Source organism: Acomys minous, assembly GCF_964271855.1.
Source record: "Acomys minous genome assembly, chromosome: 9".
NCBI classification, from domain to species: Eukaryota; Metazoa; Chordata; class Mammalia; order Rodentia; family Muridae; genus Acomys; species Acomys minous.
In genome coordinates, this window is record NC_140490.1 from 48,961,386 (window position 1) to 48,984,487 (window position 23,102).

The following is a 23,102-nucleotide window of genomic DNA, read 5'->3' on the forward strand; positions in this document are numbered from 1 at the left end:
CCAGAGGCTCATCAGGGTGGCACTATTAGGAGGTGTGTCTTGTTGGAGGAAGTATGTCACCAGGGGTGGTCTTTGAGGTTTCAAGTGCTCAAGCCAGGCCCAGTGTCTGTTTGTCTGTCTGTCTCTGTTTTTCCCTCTCTTCCTGTTGCCTGCCTATCCAGATATAGAACTCTTGGCTTCTTTTCCAGCACTGTGTCTGCCTGCATGCTTCCCACCATAGTGACAATGGAGTAAACCTCTGAACTGTAAGCCAGCCCCAATTAAATGCTTTCCTTTATAAGAGTTGCTGTGGTCATGGTATCTCTTCACAACAATAAGAACCCTAACTACGACAGTTGCCTTCCCAGATTAGGCTGCAGTGGCACTGCGGCCCATGTCTAGTCTGTCCAGTCTTGCTCTTTGGCTGGTTCAATAAGTAAGAAACCAGCTGTAACCCGGAGAAGCCCAACTGGCAAGAAACGAATGTTTCCAACCAACAGCTGTCTAGACCTGATGCCAGTTGCAGGACTGCACTGGGAACAGATCGTCTCCAGTCGTGCCAGAGATGAATATGACCCCAGCTGTCACCTGGACTGCAGCCTTGTGAGAGACTAGGGGCAAAATGCAGGTACCCAAGGTCAAGAATAGGGTCTTGGGGTTGGACTGAGGGCTCGGTGTTTATGACTTCTTCAGTCTTCCAGGGTTTGAGTCTCTGAACACATGGTGACTTACAACTACCTGCAACTGCAGTCCCAAAAGCCCTGATGCCTTCTTCTGGCCTCTGCAGGTACTGTACATGGATGGTGGAAAAACACTCATGCACACAAAATAGAGAGAAATAAATATTTAAAAAAGAGAGTGGATTCTTGCCATGCAAAATAATGTTGATGTGTTATTTTAAGTCATGAGGTTTGAGCACGCACGTGTGTGTGTGCGTGTGTGTTAAGTAGCAATAACTAGTGTATCTGAATTTTGTTTTGTTTTGTTTTGGTTTTGGTTTTTCGAGACAGGGTCTCTCTGTGTAGCCTTTGCTATCCTGGACTTGCTTTTGTAGACCAGGTTGGCCTCGAACTCACAACGATCTACCTACCTCTGCCTCTCAAGTGCTGGGATTATAGGAATGCACCACCATGCCCGACTATGAACTTTCTTAAATTAAGAAACTTTTGTTTTGATTTTTGATGTAAGTTCTAGGCTTCCCTGGAACTCTGTACACAGCTGAGACTTTCTCTTCTTGCCTATCTGCCAAGTGTTGGTGTTACAAGTGTGTGCCACCACACTCAGCTAACTAATGCATTAAAAGATATGAATCAGTAGTTCAAATGCTGTCTCAAAACCCAACAAAGCCAGGCATTTTTACAGGGGGAATTTTCAAGTCTTTAAAAGGAAAAATAACATCTATCTTACAAAATTAAAGACTTTTTAAAAACTCAAAAGGAAAATCACATACTTCATTTTATGATATCAGAATCAAGTCTATACTGGATAAGGAAACCATCCGAAAGCAAAAATGTAGAATAATATAAACTATGCATTTCAAATAGAACTTCTAACTAAACATTACTCATGGTAGCTCAGCTGTCTCACATCCATGAGAGAGCAGCAACACACACAGGGGCTTATTCCTGGGTTATTATTTAGATGGTGCCACTAATGAACACTTTCAGTACTTTCCCAAAGGTGGCTTTTGCTTAGAAAAATGATTGTTCATGCTCATTTACTCTTTATAAATTTAATAACGTTGTAACTTAAGGATTCCACCTCACTTTAGAAAGCCTATTATTCTCACTTCTTCAATACAGGGTCTCCCTGTGTCACCCCGGTGGGCTCATAGCTGGCAACTTCCTGCCAGAGCTTGCCACGTAACCACGAGTTCAGGCGCGCACCACCGCCTGGGCCACAACTCACACTTCTCGTCCCGCCAAACATCAAGCACAAAATAAGTTCCAGACACAATAACTTGAGCATTAGTGTGCAAAATGTTTTTCTTCATTCAGAAAACCAACACCTTTATATTCCCAATGTAGGTAATAGTTTTCAAACATCATCAACAGCAATCCACAGAAGAAAAGGCCAAATTTAACCACACTAAAAGTTAAATTTTCTGCACAGTTAGACAGTGAAGAGTGAAGAGTGAAATAAACTCTCGCAGTAAAGGGGACTCATGGTTCCTCCTCTTAGTTGACAAGTTCTACTGTAGTTTATGGTTTCCCGGAGTCTTGGGATATCAGCACAGTGCTGCCTCGGGGCTTCTGGGACCCCACGGACTTAAATGTTTGTTGTGTATTTCAACAAACACTGTTCTATGTGTTTAAATTCATTTTAATGATCAATTCTCTCCGATGCTCAGCTTATTTCTGTTTGCTCAGTGAGTGCTCTGAGAGGTTTGACACAATGCTAGGAACACATACACACACACACATACACACACACACATGTATGTATGTATGTATGTATGTATGTATGTATGTATGTGTACATATATGGCTATTTGGTATGATGGGATATTCTAGGCTCATCTTATACATTTCCAGCCCTAGCTCTGGAGCTGCCCATTTCTCCAAGGTTCCCTGGTTCCTTTTAGTGGGACATGGAACTGAGAAACTACAACCCAGCAGGAGAGGCGTAGCTCCGTAACCACCTGTATGCTTAGTGGACATGCACTGGAATAACTCCCCAGCAGGAAGAAAAACCTAAATAAAAAGAAGCCATGATCCAAATATGCCCTTTTTGAGCTTATTAAAGCATCCTCACACTTCAATGAAATCTTCATACAACAAAACCAAAATAACGTTCGCTTTGAACGTGGTCAGCCTAGTCTCCGAATCTTACTCTTTTTTTCATTTGTAAAGTACAGATTACAATAATCCTCGTTCTCAGATTTATGGGTCAAAAGCAAGCAAGCCAGTGTGCATGCAGCCTGTAACACAAACGTTTAACAAATGTTAATGATGACGGCGATTTACAATGGAGCACCGGCTTTATATTCAGGTCTCAACATATGGTGATTTCAATCTAACGTATTATTCCTCAGCAATTCATAACCCGCTCTGACTGGCCACACAGACACGCCAGATCTCTGTGACCTGATTTGTGCATCCCCACTATCATATGGCGGGTTTTAATGAAGGAAGTCAAGGAGAAAGAGGAGCCCATGCCAGAACTGTTGTTGTTTTTTCTTCTTGGAAGGCCATCTGCTGCCATGACCCATTTCACAACGTCCAAACTCCTCAGTCGATGCAGCTTCCCTCCAGTCAGTGGCCCAGCAAATATAATGACATTGCAACTATTACATTCCAATGGTTGGCTCAGAGTAACTAATGATCATCTAGCGGTCCAGATTGTACAGTGAGTCAGGGAGATAGAGGCTTTCCATGCCAGGGTTCTGATGGAGAAGCAGGGAAGTTTGTTCCTTCCTATATCTTAGGATGCAGCATGAACAAACAGGGACAAATAGAAACTCTCCCTCCCAGGCTTTGTTTTGGGTTGGTAAGTAACCCTACGCTTCAGTGAATAGGTAACAAATTTCATCTTTACAAAACTGAGTTTTTAAAAACTGGACTGATCCCACTAAGGGAAATAAGTGGGCGGGCTGACCCTTAAAACAAAAATATTTTATGGCTCTAGAATATACTATATACATATAATAAATTGTCAAAAATATATGAAATATATATTAAATTGTCAAAAATGCTATATACGTATACGCAATTGTTAAAGAATATACTATATACATACATGAAATTGTTAAGGAATATATTATATACATATATGAAATTGTTAAAGAATATATTATATACATATATGAAATTGTTAAAGAATATACTGTGTACATATATGAAATTGGAATCGTTCACTTTAGTGGCTGCATAATCCCTATAATGTAGTTAATTACTTTGCCATGGTCCTTCTGAGTGGCGCTTGCTTTGTTTGAAAGCTTTTCGATAAATACACTTATTAACAACCTAATGCGGATGATTGTTCTTGGGACAACAAGTAGGTGCACGAATAGGAGACATTCAGCTCTGTGGACTTCAGAGCTGAGTTGATTCATATGCCAGCTCACAGGGAGGCAACAGAGCATCCCTCCTCCCAGAATCCTTCGTCCTACGCCTCGCAGTCATCAGCAGCAACTCTGCTGAGCTTTATGAGTTTTTGTGTGTTCAGGGGCTAAATATAAGTGGAAAACTATGTCTGTAATTTTTCATGCTTAGATTATTTCTTAAGATCCATTTATCTTAATGCTTGGAGTTGCCGGTTCTTACTCTCATGTACTCTGTTACTAAGTTCACATGACAATTCATGCGTCCATTCTTTTCTTCAGAGCTTCAGTCGTATCTTAGTCCATTTTGTGCTGCTGCGTGATCCGGGTAGTTTAGAGAGAGCAGAGACTTATTCCTCGTGTGTCTAGAGGATGGAAAGCCCAAGGGAACAAGGGACCTGGCCTCTGTCTACCGGACGGTGCTTTGAACAATGTACCTTCTAGAGAAGCACACTGTTCTTTATATGGAAAAAGGCGGGAGAGCCAAAAGGCCACAAGAAAGCCCAGCCTGCCATCCTCAACCAGCACTGAGTCATCTTAAGCTTCCTTCCACCTCTTAATGCCATTACAGTGGCAGTTAAATTTTATCCCAAGTGTTGCAGGGAACAAACATCCCAACCATGACTGCCAACTTTCACTCTTGTGCTTGTGTGAATGGTCAACATTTTTCTCCATCTCTTCCCACGAATGCATGCCCCTGTCTCCAGGGGAACAAAGCAAGGGCGGTATTGACCCTTCATCATAACGGGAACATGTGTGTCCATTTAAAAGGCACCAGCAAGCAAATCTTCAGTGTGGCTGTGTGAATGAGGGATTCTTCCTCAAGCAGTTTACGTCACCTTAGATGGTTCCCCGGTCTTGCCAGTGCTTGCCGTGGTAGTTCAAACGAGAACGGCCCCCACAGGCTTTTATGTTCGAATGCTTGGGCTCTACTAGGTGGACTTGCTTAAGAAGGATTAAGAGGTGTGGCCTTATTGGGGAAGGTGTGTCAAGGTGTGTGTGTGTGTGTGTGTGTGTGTGTGTGTGTGTGTGTGTGTGTGTGTGTGTGTTTTCAAGAGCTCATGCCAGGCCCAGGCTCTTTTGCTCTGCCTCCACCTTGTAGATAAGATGTAAGCTCTTAGCTCTGCTCTAAGCCATATCTGCTCCCTTGCTCCCTACTGTGATGGTCATGAACTTCTCCTCGGAAGCTGTAAGCAATCCCCCAGTTAAATACTTTTTTTTTATATGTTGCCTTGGTCATGATATCTCTTCACAGCAGTAGAAAAGTAACTAAGACATCTATTAATTTTCTAGGCCAGAGAAATGGTTCAGCAGTTAAGAGAGTACACTGGTTTTTTTGTTTTGTTTTGTTTTGTTTTGTTTTGTTTTCTCAGGGGATCCAAGTTTGGTTCCCAGCACTCAGGTCAAATGGTTCACACCTGCCTGTACCTCCAGCTCCAGGGGGACTCAGTGCCTTTGGCATCCATGGGCACTTGCACCCACATGCATATACTCACACGTAAGCACAATTTTTAAAATGTACTTAAAAATCTTGTCAGTTTTCTTTACCTAAGTTTTTTCTTACTTTTAGGGATGGCTTCTCGGAAGTGAAATTTCTGAGCCAGAGGTGTATATGAACCTAACCTACCCAGATGTGGCCAGACTGTTTTCTAGCATGTGTGTATGACCACATGCTTTCAGAAATACATTCTCCCTGCATTAGTCTCACTAAGAAACACTCCAGTGCTTTCAAAGAGTTGGCATTCTGACACACAGGAGACAATAGCACAGCACTATTTGGCTTATTCTCCCTACTGTTAGTCCATTATTTATTGGCCCCTGGAGTTGGATCTTTTCTAAAGTATTTTTCATTTAAGAAATTTTACGTGGGCCTTGGGGATCCATCTTAGGTCACCAGGCTTGACAGCAAACATCCTTACCGGCTGCACTATCTTGCCAGCCCTAATGAAGTCTTATTTTCACAAAGAAGGTTGTTGAATTTATGACCTGTCCAAAACCACGAAAGCAATGATTTTTAACAAAGATGAGGGAAACCTTAAGGGGAAATGTTTTAGCTGTCATTGAATATCTAAAAGCTCCTGTTTTTCTAGCTCACAAATCCTATGCCACCTACGCAACTGTAGTCTAGGTGGGGGCTGGAGAATGGACACTTACAGTAACATTTACAGTCGTAAGTTACTGTGTGCTGGGGTGTGTGACGTAAGAGGACAGCTGGGCTCTGGAGACTGAAATCAGGTCATCAGACTTGTACAGTTAAGTACTTTTATCCTGTGGGCTAGTTTAAGTTAAATTAAGAAAGGATTTTCCAACTAATTGTGTCACCTCATAAAACAAACAAACAGACAAAAAGCTCAAAACAAAACAAAACAAAACCCAAGAAACCAATGAAACCCAAACCTTCTGAAAATTGGTAATTCCCAGGCAATTGTACATGTCCCAGGGCTGAGCACTTGCTTCCCTATAAGGATGGAGCGAAGGAAATATTTCTGCTTCCTGTTGTGGTTTGAATGTGAAAGGTCTCATGGTTCCCAGCTAGTCATGATGCCTTGGAAGGTTGTGGTCCCTTTAAGAGGTGGCAGGAGCCTTGCTGGAGGAGGAGGGTCATGGAGGGCACCACTTCCTGTTAGTGCTCTGCTGATGGAGCGTCTTCCCAGGCAGCTGGCAGTGTCCCCTGCCATAGTGGAAGGCTCCTCAGACTGTAAGCAAAACTAGGTCCTTCCTGCTCCAAATTTCTTTTTTGCCAATTATTTGGTCTTAGCAACAAGAAAAGTATATAAAACCATTCCAAAACGGGTGTCCATCTGAAATCAATTTCGAAACTTTAAAATGCAGATTCCCAGGGTCTTTCCTAGAGCCGTTTGTTAAAGGAGGCCTAGGAAGAAACCAGGGTTTTAAACACACTCCCCGTGGACCCTTGCGTGTGGACCAGCAAGAATGACTTTTCTTTGCGTTAAAAGGACAGATGTTATCTGCAGCTGTTCCAGATGACACTGAACAGCATGATAAGATTATACCCCAAAGAACTTAGAACTCAGGTCCACAGCTCTCCGCCCTTTGGTTGCTGTCTCTCACATGTTTTCCTCCAGCTAATGAATGTGTACGAACCATAATCCTGAAACAAACAAAGCTGCCTGTGAAATTATGGGCTGAAGGTTAATGACCTGGAGACAAAGCCTCTTTGGAACTGTGCCCTTGAGTGTTGGGGGAGGGTGCTGTTCCCAGACTCAGCTGTTAACTGAATACATCTTGGATTGAAAATGAACCCCATTAAGAACAATAGGAATGGAGCCCCAGTGCTGACTCATTCTTTTTTGTTGTTTATTTTGTTTTGTTTGTTTGTTTGTTTGTTTGAGACAGGCTCCTGATAGCACATTCTGGCCTTAACCTCACAGGGTAGCTCAGGCTACACTTGGCCTCATGGTGGTCCCCTGCTTCGGCCTCCCGCATGCTGGGATAATCAGGCACCACCATGTCTGCTTTGACCCACTATTTGCCTCAGTTTCCTTATATGCGTGAAGTGTGGAGGGCCAGGTGTTGTGACAGTACCCAGAAGGAGATTTTCTCCAGGACTGAAGGCAGGTGCACCTATGGTGCCTGCCCAGCATTTGGCATGAAGCAAATTACAGCAACTGTCAATATCTCTCTGTTCTTCCCCTGAGTGTCAGAAAAGAGTGACTGTTCGCTTTCTTCTGTCTGTAATTCCACAAGTCGGAGCATAAGCTAGATGCTGATATGGGAGCTTAAAGTGCTAAAAGCATTTCAAAAACACTTGGCTCTTGTTTTGAATGAAGGTGCATAGTGTTTTGGCCCTAGAGGGTCCTCAGACAGCTCAGGGATAGTTAAAAGAGAGCATATTCAAGGAAGCAACCAGGCCTTAGCGGGGCCTTAATGGGACCGTTTCCAACGGTTCTGAAAGGGGAGCTGTTTCACAGAATACATTTATCTGTTCCAAGAGGGTAACTATATTAGTTCATTCTCTAGCTAGTTATTTTGGATTTCAGCTGCTTCCCTAGGTCTAATATTCAGTTAGGCATTTGCGTAACTTTATTACTAGTGCTTTCTGCTAACCTGGGGGGCCAAAGCCACAGTTTACGTTTCTGCTAAAAATGGAGGAGTGTTAGACTGTGATTTCTGAATCTTTTTTTGTCACAAGGTCAGTTAGCTACCTAGTATAAGAGGCAGCACCACAGCTACTTCCCCCAGGCCAGCTGAAGAGGGTAGGCAAACCAGGCTGCATTTTGTCCAGGTTTCTATTAAAAAAAAAAAAAGGAGTCTGATTAACTTAATTATTATTTATTTAGTTTTTATAAAAGGAATACACAGAATATTACAGGCTTTCAGCAAATGTACTACAACCAAATGAATGAAAGAGGAGAAGAAGGCAGGACTGGTGGGACATGCCTTTAAGTTCAGTGTTTGAGAGCCTGGGGCAGGTGGATCTCTGAGAGTTCAAGGTCAGCCAAGTATACAAATCAAGGTCCAGGGAAGCCTGAGATACAAACTGAGACCCTGTCTTTGGAAAAAGAATAGGAAGGAAAGAATGAATAAATAGATAAAATTAATAATTAGAATTAGTTGTCAACAACTGGGAACCAAGAGCACTGACGAAGAAAAGCTAAAAAGAACAACACTGATTCAACATGGCTTATACCATGCTCTGTGCAATAGCAGGTTGTCAGACCATGAAAGGAGAGAACATATCCTACAGTTCTCTCAAGAACACTGCCAAGAGTGCTTCAACAAGCCATTCAATGGAGTAGGTAGGAAGGCCTATGGCCTGGGCACGCTTGTGTGTATAAGGCAAGGAAGAAGGGACTCATTCATAATTCTAGGGTGAAAGCCAGTCATGGTGAGGGAAAAAAATCTGTGATCCCCACATTCACAAAGATGAGACAAGAGGATCATGATTTTTTGAGGCCAGCCTGGGCTACATAATGAGGCCCTATCTCAGCAAAAGAAGACAGAGCAACAGTAACTAGGATGCTGCGGGGCTGGAAGAGGGAGTGATGGAGAAGCTAGGCCTGTGGAAGCCATACAGAGCTACAAAGCACTCAGGAGGATACCTGCTGAAAGTGAACGTGCTGCAGTGAGTGAAAAGACAGCGTGGCCAACAGGAGAGTAGAAGCTCAGTGCTGCTGAGACCACAGGAGGCTGGAGAAAACAAGGTGCTTGCAGGAGCCTGCGGAACTTTCATCGTCCCAGGCCACCAGGGCAATCCTGTTAGGCCAAGGGCATCCAATCTCTAAGGGCAGGGAGCCCTGATGGTACCCGGGCTACAGAAGTAAATATCAAGGAATTAAGTTCCATTGGGTCTTTCCCTGGGCTAGATACCAGCACGCATTGTGTCGAGCTGACATGCACTACCCCGTACTGTGTTCCTGATACTGCAGCAGGCAAGAGAGATTTGAGTAGCTATAGTAATGATATTATTAATAAATGTAACATTATATGTGTGTGTGTACTGTTATATGCATACATGAATATACCAAATGTAATGTTATATATTTTTTTACCATGATATGAAAGTGGCCTGCATTGAGTAGAAGCTACTCTCAGGTTTTACATTTGAGTCTCTTTTTGGGTTAGTGACATGTAGCCTAGTCCTTTCTCACGGGGCCGGGCGGTGCCCTCCAGCTGCAGCAGCCAGTCAGCCATGAAACCACGCTGAGAGACAACTGGCACCATCTAATGTGCTGTGTTGCTAAGCTGGAACATTCTGTAGTTAAGGACAGTCACTGCAGTTTTGAATTATGGTATGCTCAGTGTGCAATGGGATTAGTGAGATGTTACTGAATTGGAAGTCCCTGTTATTGATTTATTTGTTTGTTTTGGTAGAGGCGAAGGCTTCAGAGAACAAGTAAGAAAGCCCGGAGTCTTTGGGAAAGTATGCTTAAGCTTTTGGGTAATATCTGGGGGGCGGGGGGAGACAGAAAGAAGGAAAAGGTATATTTCTTTGGTAATAACTCAGAAAGATAGTCAAGCTTGGCAGTGCTTTGTGGCAGCTGTTTATCAACTGCACAGGGTTGGGGCTTCTGGGAGGCATAGGTCCATTGTCTCCTTAAAGGGACCATTATTCCTCTCCTGCCTTAGCATGTCCTCACATGAATTAGATTTCCTGAGGGGTGGTGTCCTGGCCAGGTGATTGACAGGCCCAGCTGGATTCTCTCTTAAGGAAGAAGACAACGGTATGTAATATTCTGATTTTTAGAGCTAGTCAGAATGCCCTGTCTCTGCCTAGGGCCAGAGAAAACTCAGCTCCCATTCATTTGATCAGGAGGAAGTAGCTTTCTCTTTAATGGGCCTCAACAAAGTCCTGATACCTCCAGCATGACATTTTTAAAAAAAATCTTAAGAAGGAGTAATTGTGAAACTTTCCTTCTAGTGTTACCAGGGAAACAGGAGTGGTTCAAAGTAGGAGTCTCCATATCCATGTAATGTTGGCTCTGTTTCTTAACAATTAAACTTTATTATACAACCAAACTAGCTTACACAAGAAGGAAAAAAAGGTTAAAAGGACAGAAGAGTGAACCTTCCGGTATCCGTTCCACGGGACGGGTCCTTAGGTGTCTCTCTGTCCCGTGTGCTGGTCTGGCCCAGTTGCTGCTTTCCACGCTCTCTCTGCAAAGGGCAGTCTCCTTCTCCCTTCGAGGGTCAATTAGGAATTCCAAGCCCAGGAAGGCTCCAAACAGTCTGTCACAAGGTATTCATGGGGTGCCCCAAGGGTAAAGCCCACCAAGACTGCTTCCACCTGTGACAAAGCTTAATCTTTCCCACAATGTAACATGATGAATCCCCTTTTATGGTATAGAAGTATATGATATACTGTGTGCATATGTCTTCTATTGGTTCTGTTCTTCTATAGAACTCTGCCTGATATAAGAGTATGTATGTATAACTGATTCATGTACATAAATATACAATATATGTAAATATAAATATACATAAATATGCATGTGTATCCATGCATATTTGGCACTGGGAAGACCCAGAAGGAATAAATTAGGGCTGAGGAGTCCATGCGACAATGAAGAGCTTGCAGGCTCTCAGCAGGCATAGGTTTTGTGTGTAGGCATTCTGAATGCTTGACACAGAGAGGGTGAAGAAGCCAAGAAGAGAAGGGCACTGTTCTGGGGTGAGCACAGCGGACAAACACACTTCTTTCTCCCAGTTTTTGGCCCAAGGATCCTAGTCAAGAAACTCTCCGTTTCTCAGAAGAGTCCAATCCTGTGGCCAAACTGTGACCAGCACTTCTCTTTGTGATGGGAACAGATCTAGTGTTCTTATTTGAAGCTCATTTCACGCTTGTCCTGGGATAAGGTACATTTACCTTAGGCTTGTTACCATGGAGCTTACGAAAATGGACCCAAACACTTCCTAGAAAACCCACAGGGGGCTTGTAATATGGACTGATTTCTCCCAAGCAAAATCTATTTCCATCTGTCCATCCATCCATCCATCCATCCGTCCGTCCGTCCGTCCGTCCATGAATCTTTCACCACTCATTATCCATCCAATATTTACTCAATTTCTTCATTGAGTCTGACTGATCTAAGCTGATGCAATATGTAATTCATTAGCTGCATCCACAGCTTATGAAGTGTCAAAGTGATTGGCAGACCCAAGGCACATGCCCAAGACCTTTTAGTCTTCTCTTTCTACTGCTATGTGCGCTAGATAGCTTTATGTCAACTTGACATAAACTATGTGGTCTGAGAAAAGGGAACGATTAAGAAAACAGAGCTGCTTGACAGTGTAGCTCAGGAGTTTTGGGAAGGAGCTTGTGGGAGGAATTTGGAAACATCTGGAGATGCTGGCTAGAAAAGCCCTGCAGCAACGCAAGCGAAGATGGTACCGGAGATTCTGGTGGGGTTTCCAGGAGAACGGCTGCTGGTAGGAATGCCGAGAATAAAAAACCGGTGTCTACAATGCCTCATTTGGGAAGAAGGGCTCTGAGAAAACAGACCAGAGGCCACCGTGTGTGTCATATTTTGACAAAAACCTTGTCTACAGTCTGTGCCTGGCCTAGGACTCTGAGTGATGCTGAATTTAAAAAATAGTGGGCTAACAGATCTAGTGAAGAAAACCTTGAAGCAGCTCCAAATTCAGGCTGTGTCATGGTTACTGCTGGATGCTTTTAGTTGGGTTTATAGTCTGAAACTGGAGGAAAAGCATAGGAGAAAAAATAATGCTTGTTTGGCTAAAAAAGAAATGTATATAAAGTTGAGACAAAAGAAGATAGTTTCTCAAGAGATTGTGGCCATCAGAAGGAAACCAAGTACTTTACATTAAGACAACAAGGAAGATTCCCTGAGAACATTGAAGGGATTGGCCAGACACCCCCCATCCTTTACTGTTTTCCAGGTATGAGTGAAAAACCAGTTTGGAAGACTTTCCCTTTAGCAGAGTGCCTCCCGTGTGCCTGCTGGAACAGGAAGCTTCACTGTGGTCAGAGACCATAGCTTGGTTCAAGGGGCCAGGCTACGTCTTGAGCTGGCAGTAGACATTTGTGTTGCCTGCAGGAGGCTAGTTTTATGGACATGCACAGGGATAGCATCATGGAGGCTGCAGCTAAATGCCAAAGGAAAACACATGAAGTCAGACAATGCATGGCAGCGTCAGGGTGCCAGCCCGCAGCTCTGAGAATAGTGCTGTGTGAAGCTACGAAAGGAAAGCCACCGGGACGCCGTTTAGGTCAGGAACAAGGAACATGGAGCTGGCCCCGGTGTGGGTCCTGTCTTATATACCTGTTCTGAAGAGTGGTGGTCAGTCTCTACCTGACCACCTTCACTAGCACGCCACCAAGCAGAGTCCGGCTACAGGGACTGGTCTGAGGACTCTTGATTCTCAATGAAATACTTGTTCTTATCTACTTTTCCCATGAAATAATTTCTAATTTCTTGCAGTTTATGTCAGAAGGAGGTTAAGGGAGAAGCTGATCTTGTGGAAAAGACCATTAAAAAGCATGATGGTTCACACCCGTGATCCCAGCAAGTCCGAATGCAGAGGAAGGATTGCTTTGAAGCCAGCATGGGCTACCTAGTGAGTTCTGGGTCAGTGTGGGCTACAGAATGAAACCTTGTTTTTTTAAAACACACACACACACACACACACACACACACACACACACACACACACAGTAAGTGAGCTGGCACAGTGCTTGCTGCTAAACCTGAGGACCTGAGTTTAATTCCCAAAACCACAAGGTGAAAGGAGAGAACCAACTCCCACAGGTTGTTCTCTGACACAACAACAACAACAACAACAACACACACACACACAGAGTAAATGTAAAATAAAAATTTCATAGCATAACAAGAACAAAACAGGCAAAAACAGAAACAAAAACCAAGATCCAAATGAAAGGACACTTAAACAAGTGAAGAATGGAAAATGGTCATGAAATCCAGTGTTTTCATAGGTGACACACATTCAGACATATGTCTACAGGGGCATAATGCTCCAGCCTGGGCTACAGGGTGAGATCCTGTCACAGAAACAAAACACACACTCAAACCAGTCATCTTGATAAACAAAAGCTGGTCATGTGCCCTGCCCAGCTGCATTACTGCCTTTGCACAGGTCACAACCAGGCCATTTCACTACTGTGCGGTTAGCGCAGACTCAAGCCAGTGTAATTAAAATTCCACAGGAAACCATCTCTTGGGAGCAGAAGCCACAGGAAGGGACAGGGCAGGGGAGAGCTTTGTTCAGTGGTGACTGAAACAACACAAGAGTTTATAGACAAGGTCCCCAGCTGAATGACACTCTGGGTGCCTCTGCATCTCTCCCTTAACAAGGCACATCTTTGTTTCTAAACACAGCAATAGTATTTATTTCTGACTGTTCCTCTTAAAGGCATGTCTGAGGATTGGTGTAGTTGAAAGCTCCAAAAGGATACAAGTTGAAAACCATGATTCCTTGAGCTGACACTGCCATAGAACCTCTCCATTGGATGCTTGATGCTGCACCTAGCAATCTCAGCAAATGATGACACTGACCAGCAACCCAATACCATAGAAGACCAACTCTCATATCTGAAACCCCAAAGAAAGTCTAAGTCCTAGTATCAGAAAGTCCCATGTACTATGTTTTGAGAAAGGGTCTATGTAGCTCTCACTGGCTATGACTGACTTTCAAGGATAGCTGAAAATGACCTTGAACTCCACCTCCCAAGTGCTAGGATTATAGTCAAGTGCTTCCATGCCTGGTGTGTGTACAATCATACTTGTGGAATATGCTTTTTTTAAAAAGAGGTATTTATGTATTATGTAAGTGCTCTATCTGCATGTACACCTCCACGCCAGAAGAGAGCATCAGATTCTGATATTGATAGTTGTGAGCCACCAGGAGTTTGCGGGGAATTGAACTCAGAACCTCTGGGAGAGCAAACAGTGCTCTTATTCACTGATCCATTTCTCCAGTCCATGGAATATACTTGTAAAAGGCTATTTTTGCTTCTTATTCCCAAGCTTCCAAAAAGAGACAAAGAAGAAAAAAGAAAAGCATAAACATTTTTAGTAAGCTTGATTAGGACCCACTCATATAAATCTAACACTAGGTGTGGAGGTACATGTCGTTAAGTGGATCCCTGTGATGTGCTCAGCCCGACTGACGTACATAGCAAGTTTCAGGACAGCCAGGGCTACATAGTGAGACCCTGTCTCAAAAAAACAAAACAAAACAAAACAACAACAAAACAAACAAACAAACAAACAAAAAAACCAAAAACAAAACCAAAAACAAACAAACCAAACAAAGGACTCCAAACCCAGACCTACAAATTGTAGCCCTAGGGATTCGTCTTCACATGATTATTAAGATAGTTTCTGTGTTGTACTTTTCCTAATGAACCACATACTATCTGGATCCCACCTCATGAATGAACAGTTTTCTAGAAAGGATGACCATCTTGAGTGAAATTTACATAAGGCCAATGAGCTGAGGATAAAGCTGAGTGGTAGCATTTGCCTACCACACCCACAGTCTGTGGTTTCGATGCTCAGCCCTTCAGAAGGGGGCATCAATTTCTACCGGGTCAATGAGTCAGCGGAGGCCAGCTCTTCTCTTTTCCCTGTACCAGCTTCCTCCCTAGGTTTTAGAGATTCCCTTTTGTTTCTATCTTCTTTTCTTTTTCCTTTTTTCTTTTTCTTTTTTAAACAATAGCAGTGTTGGGGATGGGACCAGTGCTTGCTAGGCAACCACTGTAACCACTGACTGATGCCCACTCTTGGTCTAACTCATGACTTTCAAGGTTCATATCAGCTTCTGTGACGTTGAGGAAGTGTGCTTGTGTGTTTTCATACTACTTGTCTTTCTGTCATTGTACTAATCTACCTTTGGACCCATCAAGTGACTGGAGCCCACTCACAGTAGCATGACTCCAACGCATCCAGTGGGCATGCGTGTGTCAGTAGCTGACTTCCCCGGGATGCCACTCTTCCCCTGTTCTCCTGGTAGTACCGACGCGGGGTTTGCCATAGGCATACAACATGCAGAAACCTTTCTTACCATTTGCCTTGCCCCTCTCCTTTGGTTAACGTCAACATGCCACCTCCGATTTACTTGTCTGTTGATTTCAGCTTTCGTTTCTAAAAACATACTAATTCTTTCCATGGTCAACTCCAGTTGCTTTCATGTAAGGCGGTCTGAATAGTTTCCCTGTAAACAGACAAAGGAGCCCGAGCTCCCATCCTCAGAACCTGGGCCCCAAGGCAGTTAATTACGAGCAGAGCGTCTCGGTGCACTTTATTGCCCTTGAGTTTCAAAGGCACACACTGGACATAAGGCAGTTTTTCTTGCATGGAAACATGAAATACTCGCAGATCCCTGGAGCCAATGACGCCTCTGGAATCTCTTAAAAGGAGAGAGCTAACCACAGAAGATTATACGCTGTTATCCCAAGGCAGTCCCAGACACAAAAGTAGGTGGTGCTGGCAAAAGTGCTTGCTTTCCAGTTACAGGAAGAAAAGCCACAGATGGGCAGTTCCCTGGGAAATCAAATCATTCGATGGGAAAGATCAACACTTACAACCTCCTCTATTAACTTTTCTCACTAGCCTCAGATGACACTGGAAACCACTGCAGTCATGTTTTTATGCCACACACAGTACACAAGGCAAGGACATCCGTGCCCTTCACTGCTCCTGTCATAACCACTCATTCTGCTTGTGACAGGCAGTTTGCCATTTGGAGGCCAAGCCAGGAGTTGGCACTAAAGAGTTGGCCCTCTAACCATCATTTGCCTAGTAAATAAGGATTGGCAAGATACCTACCAGACCGGAAAACAGCCCTGCCCATTACCACAGGCTCTAATGTGTGAGGTAGAAAGAAGGTTATCTCAAAACTCCCCATAGAAGGTCCATTTGGTTGTGGGAGGCCTCTTGATATGCACTGGCTTGGAACTGCCCGTTTCCCCCAGCTCCACAAATGGAAGGCCGACGAAGTCCAGGGTCAGTCTAACATGGCATCAGAGCCACTGGCAGAACAGTGAAAACCAACAAATTTCAGACACAAATTAGAGGAACTCTAATGAGAAATGAAATCTCAATCATAGATGACATTTATTTTAAAATAGCACATGAGAGAAAAATACAGTTTATTATTCCTTTTCCCCCTCCTCTGCAATGTCTCAGATAGGAGATTTTTAAGATGCTTTTTTTTCCTAAATATTGAAAGAAAAAAAAAAGCCCTCCTCTTGGAATAAAATCACAGGGGACATTAAATCTCCGTATTGCATCTCACATCTGTCTTATCTAAATTCATCAAAGAACGGGCTGGGAGTCTAGATTCTAGGACATAAAGAATAGTAAACAGTGTAATGACTTGGAAGTTAAAAGCCTCGCAAAGACCGTGGGTGTCTTTAGGAGGCTTTAGGAGGTGGCTTCCCAGGGGCAGGAAGTTAGGTCTCAGACACAGCCTTAAAGGTGATAAATCAGGACCCCAGCTGTCTCCACACTCCTGGCTGCTGGAGCGAATGGCCTCCCTCTGCCCACGCCCTGCCATGGTTCACTGCCTTACCAGGCATCCAAGGTATCTCCGTCCGAATCCTGTGAGGTCAGAAATCACAAAATGGCCCCTCCCTTAGGCGGATTTCCTCAGTTGTTCCCTCATAGCGGCGGAGAGCCCACCAACATGACTTCTAACGTTCTAGAACCATGAACCTCCCAACATACTCCTTTCTGTTTGTCTCCTGGGCCCTGGGAAGCTGCACGGGAGTGGGGGTCGGGGGTGCGGGGTAGGGAGTGGGTGGAGGCGGAATTGACAGCCTCCCTCATGGAGAAGCTTTAAAACGTAGTTGCTGAGTCAAGCATAGCCATTTTAGCTCAAGAAGGATGAACTTGGAACAACCCATCTTTCTGAGTCGTTGGCCCATTCCTTGATGGAAATTCTCACTTTTCCAAGGACTATTTATTTCCCTCAAGGATTTTATATTTAAGCCAGTTAGTTTGTAATGGAAAAACCATAAAATGCCTGGGGCTTTACCAGGCACTGCATTTTTATTTTTGCAGTACAGCTCAATGACCTCTAGGTGGCAGTAAAGGTTCCAACCAATTTTCTTGACTGGAATAAACAGCTTTTAAATTGCTCCATAGGATCTTACAGTGTTAATTGACAGGGCTGTTGAGAATGACTTATTTTCTTGTGCTTCCAGCCTAAGCCTCCTCCTCCCCCATTTTTCAGTCACGAGTGGTCTGTGCAAACAAGGAACTCTTAAGAGCCCTTGAAGCAAGGCTTAGGATAGGGTTATTCTAGTTCAGATGTCACTCAAAGCCCTTGCGCAACACATTTCAAGCCAAATCCAAGCGTCTTGAGTTTTAATTCATTTACACTGAAAAATATATCTACACTCCTGATTTTAATGGCAAGGCATTTGCTCAATAACCGCCATTAACCTGGCATCATTTTAATGAGTTTAGGACAGAAGCAACTGATTACATTTCCTAAACAATGCAGCGAACAGCCACAACAAAACAAATGTAAGAGGCAAAGCATGCTGGGAAAGAACTGCTTGCTCTCCAAAATTAAGTTTTCCAAAAAGCCAGGTGGCTAGAATTCTTTCAAAACACGCCCAGGTGGTGACAGCACTTTCATAATATGCGTGTTCCTATTCTTACATTTTAATTTGAAGAAGAGGAAAAAGAGGACTAGACAGACAAAACTTAGGTAGTCATGTTTTTTCCATTGCTGGGACAAAATACCTGGCAAGGATAGGGCGCTGAGGACAGAGCAAAGCAAGGATTCTTCCGACAACAACCCAAAGTAAAAATTTCACCCAGGTCCAACATGCTGAGTCAATGAATTTGATTGAACTCTGGGAGCACGGGCGGGCAGGGAGCTACTTACAGGATCTGCATCTCGGCAAAGGGCAACCCCAGCATGGGCAACGCCTCACGGAAGCTGCATCCCAGAGTCCTGCCTCCAGCGAGCCTTCATGCTCTACTTTGTCTGGCGCCTCCCAATATAACTGCGCAAGCGGCAGAGGCTGAATTACCCACAGCTGGGAGGCGCCCGAAGTCAGGAGTGGTTGGCTACAATCTCTGCGCAGGTGTGACAACTCTCTCTGCTCCACCTTTCTGTGAGGTAACATCAACAGGCTGGATCTTGCTGAGGGATGCTTGCGGGCAGTCTCAGCTGGCCTGCCACGGCTGTTAATGCGCAGAAGACAACATTCCACAACAAAACTCTGCCCGTTGGCTACCAGGCCTCGCCCTTCACGTTGGCTGTATCTCACAGGGCTATGACGAAATCCTTGACAAAAACAACTTGAGGAAGGAAATGTTTACTTTTGGCGCACAGCTTGAGGGTCCACAGTGTCGTAGCAGCAGACCTGAGAGGCAGTCACGCACATTGTACCCACGATGAGGAAGAGGAGAGAGATGAAGGCTGGTGCTGGAGCGGTTTTCTCCCTTTAGTTGAGCCTGGAATCCCAGCCTCATTTATAGGGAGGGATTTCCTTCTTCAGTGAACATTTCTTTCTGGAAACATCTTTACAGACACACCCAGGCAAATGTTTCCACGGTGATTTTTAATCTTGTCTGGTTGAAAAGATTATCATACCTACCTTTCTTGTTGGTTACTCAATTAGAGCACAGTAAGTGTCTGTTCACTTAAAATAAAACAGACACAAAGCCCAGCCCCGCAGCTTGTGAGTGCTGTAAGCTGCACATGCTGAGGGACCGGCTGCTCGAGCAGGTCATTGCCTAGATGTCCTCTCGGAGCCTACTGTATGCAAGGCATTCTGTTGGGAGGTGAGTGCGAGGCTGTGTTGTCTGTAGATACAAAGATTCTTCCTGATCTTTTCATTTTCCCCCAAAGAAGTAGAGAACATGATTTATGCTTGGCATAACTTGATATATAAAGGCTCATATGGCTAGACGGGTGAAGGTTCTAGACACTTGTATAGTAGGACAGAAGCAATTTCCACATGTTCTCTCTCAGTGTCTCTCTCTCCTCTCTCCCCCTCCCCTTTCCCTCTTGCACGCACGCACGTACGCACGCGCGCACGCGCTACCTAAACAAATGAAACAAATCCCTAACTCATAACTTCAATGAGACTGGATAAATTCCAACCATCTCAAGTGAAACCTCCATGATCCACTTTCCCAGAGCTCTACCATCCTGAGGCTGGCCATAGCATGCGTTGTCCGCTTTACCAGAGGCCCATTAGCGTAGTTTCTCTTCCCACTTAGTCCAGTCCCAGTGGAGTGTGTTGTGTTTATTGGCATGACTTCATGTTTTTTACTATTTGTGGACATGCTACTCTGAGAAACTACTTGTTTCTCTCCTGCAGTGGAGGCTATCAGAGCAGATGACTCTGTAATTGCCATAGGGGCCACTCATTGTGTGTGTGTGTGATATTTGTGTGGTGTTTATATTTTGTGCGTGTATATGTTGTGTTTGTGCACATGTGTGTATGTGTGATGTGTGCATATGTGTATATGGTGTATGTGTGATGTATCAGTGGTATGTGTGTGGTATGTATATGTATATGTAATAAGTGTATGTGGTGTGTGCATCTATGTGTGGTGTGTGTCTGTGTGGTATATGTGTGTGTATGTGTGGTGTATACAAGTATATGTGGTGTGTATATGTATGTGTCATGTGTGTGGCATATGTGTGATATGTGTGTGGTGTGTACGTATGCGGTATGGGTGCATGTGTGTGTGTGTGTGTGTGTGTGTGTGTGTGTGTGTAAAGGGGTATGTGTAACTATATAACCTAGGTCTCAGGCTGCCCTTGAACTTGGTGATCCTCCTGCCTCCAGCGCCCCAGCCTCTGAGCTGCTGAGTTTGCGGGTCCACACCACAGGTGCATTTTCTTGTACATGGTTTTATTTGTCATCACAGCAAAGCAGGTAACTTCCATGGCTAGGGTTCTAATCTGGACTGAAATACTGTGCTGGTCAATTTCTGTTATGGTTGAAAATAAGACAAGCCAGCTTTTAAGGGAAAATGATGCATTTTGGCTTATGGTTTCACACGTTCCGAATGGCATCATGTGGTCCTGTGGCTTTGGGCTGGTACAGCACGTGACATCATGGTGGGGATGTGTGCCAGAGCCCTGTTTACCTTCCAGTGGCCCAGAAGCAAAGCAGAGTCAGGGCGGCAGGGAGGAGGCTGGATTCTGAATGGCCTTGGGGATGAGGTGGGATTAAGGTTAAAGTGCTAGCCCGCTGCCTCTGAAGGAGTTTCTTATGGACCTTATATTAAGATTTCTTGGCTGGCAAAGTGATTCCTCATGAGAACTCAATTTCAGGTTTCTGTTTAACAGTTCCTTAATACAACATCATCTGTGTTTAGGAGGTACCCTATCAGGCACCCATCTGTGAACCGAGTCAGGCCAGATACTCACTTAGGTAGTCGGGTAAGCACTCACGTACACAGGTACTCAGTCAAGTACTCAGTTTTGTTCTTGGTCCCTTTTTCTCTTTATTATTTTCTTTTCTTTCTGTTACAAGAAAGTGAAACTATGATGTTAAATTAAAAAAAATATTTTTTTGAGATAGAGTCTCATGTAGCTCAGACTGGCCATATAGTTGAGGATAACTTTGAACTTCCGGTGCTCCCATCTTTATCTCCCAGAGTAGGGGTGCCAGGCACGTGCCATACACATCACTTTGTGCAATGCTGGGGATTCAACCCAGGGCCTTACACATGCCAGGTAAGCACTCTGCCAACTGGGCTACATGCCCAGCCCTGATGGAGGTCGAATACACAGATTTCATAACACCATGCTATAGCTTTAATGAGACCCATAGAAATGGTGTGCTTCAACCTTCCCAGCAAAGCTCGACTCCAATAGTCTCTACTTAAATGGAAGTAAGTAAATTCTAGCTTCCTGTAGTTGCCTGAGAGGTGCAGCCTCGCACACCCCCAGGAAGGAGACTTGCTTCCCGGGATGTGTAGGAACAGATGAACAAGCGCAACTTCTTCCTGGAGAAGCCAGCTCTCCTGTAGATTTGCATGTCACTATTGCTTCCATATATGGCCCCTTGGCCTAGGAGAATTACCTGGGCACACTTTAAAAACCTGTCTTCAATTGTCTTCCAAAAGGCAGTCATGCTTGAACAGAGTGTTTTTGCCAACCCTTACACTCATCTGCAGTTTCAGAAGGTCCCCAGAAAGGCAGGTGTGAGGTGGAGAACAGCCCTCCAAAGCCAGGTGTGGGGTGGGGTGTGGGTGGAGAGGTGACTGACAGCTGGGAGGTTAGAGCAGCCTCACAGAACGGTGGCTGTGGCTAATGGCGGCTATTGTAGATTTCACAGTTGCTCAGACAAGCTATGTTACCCGTTCTCACCACAACATGGTAAGGACGTGCATTGAAACCTACAGGTGGCTTGATGCACTCACAACACACATATACCTCAAAGCACCACATTATTCCCAGTGGATATTAACACTCATTGTTTGTCAAATCATATGAAAATTTAAAAAAAAACAACCAGCCCCAGAAGCTAGGCATAGGTGGCTTATGCTCATTATTTCACAAGTCAAGGAACAGAGGCAGAAGAATTGCTGTGATTTTGAGTTCCAGATAATCTTGCCTACAGTGGATAAATAAATAAATAAATAAATAAAGCGAAGAATAATAATGCTTCCCAGATGTGGAAGTGGTAAAGGATGGAGGGAGGAAGTGAGAGGAAGGAAGCAGGGAGCAAGGAAGAAAATGCAGCTTTACAAAGATACAACCAACTGCCATATATGGATTTTATCTTGACCCATATTAAAATGACAGAAATACATAAGACAAAGGAAAAGTAGGTTTTTGTTTTTGTTTTTGTTTTTAGAAAGGCCTGGCATTCCAGTCCTGTAATTCTAGTTACTGGGGGTGAGGAAGGCAGGAGAATAGTAAGTCCAAGGTAAGTCTGAGCTGTAGGAAAAGCATGGTTTTGAAGCAATGGACCAAATGGAGCATTCAGTAGAACTTGGCCCCATTGAAGAATTACCATTGGCTGCTAGATAGGGTCACAGAACATTTTTAATGAGTCCTAATCTTTCAGAGCTGCATACAACGAAGTTCTTTCTGGAACTACACCCTGTCTTGTAGTGGCTTCTGAACAACCCAGGAAGAAGGGTGGTCAGGGAGTGGCCTGAGATCCTTATCCAAAGAGACTGGCCACAGAGAGGCATTTGTGGACCAATCAGACTCCCACGTAACCGTGATCTGCCTTGTGATCTGCAGCCTGCCAACATTCGATGACTATTTCCCATAAGTGAAAGAGGATTCCCTTTTGGAAATAATTTTTATTTCTCCCACAAACTCACTATGCTGGGTGACAGAATTAAACCACAACCACCAGTGGTCTGGTTTTCAATCAACACTGAGAGAATGTGGTCAGCAGTAACTGACGGAAGGGGATCTAAACACAAATGGCAAGGAACCAAAGCCCGAAAAGGCCACTCTGTAGCCAAGGTGAAGACGCCAAGTGGACTGCACTGCCCAGCCAGTGGGCACCCTGCCACAGCCAGGCCCAGCAGCTGTCTGTCTCCACAATGACCACTGATCATCACATCGAGGTCAACACCAGGAGGCTGGTGTCTTTCAACTCATGCTCCTCTGTAGGTGAAATGCCTCAGGTTTT

The 23,102-nt window shown here is 44.2% G+C and overlaps 1 protein-coding gene across 1 annotated transcript in view; it reads right to left on the reverse strand.

The window, feature by feature from the left end:
* GMPR (guanosine monophosphate reductase) overlaps positions 1-18,504 on the reverse strand; it is a 114,079-nt gene extending 95,575 nt beyond the window's left edge. Inside the window, exon 1 of the mRNA XM_084796980.1 lies at positions 18,365-18,504. The gene's annotated coding sequence lies outside the window, so the exon portion shown is untranslated. The remainder of the gene's footprint in view (positions 1-18,364) is intronic.
* Positions 18,505-23,102: the final 4,598 nt, after the last annotated feature.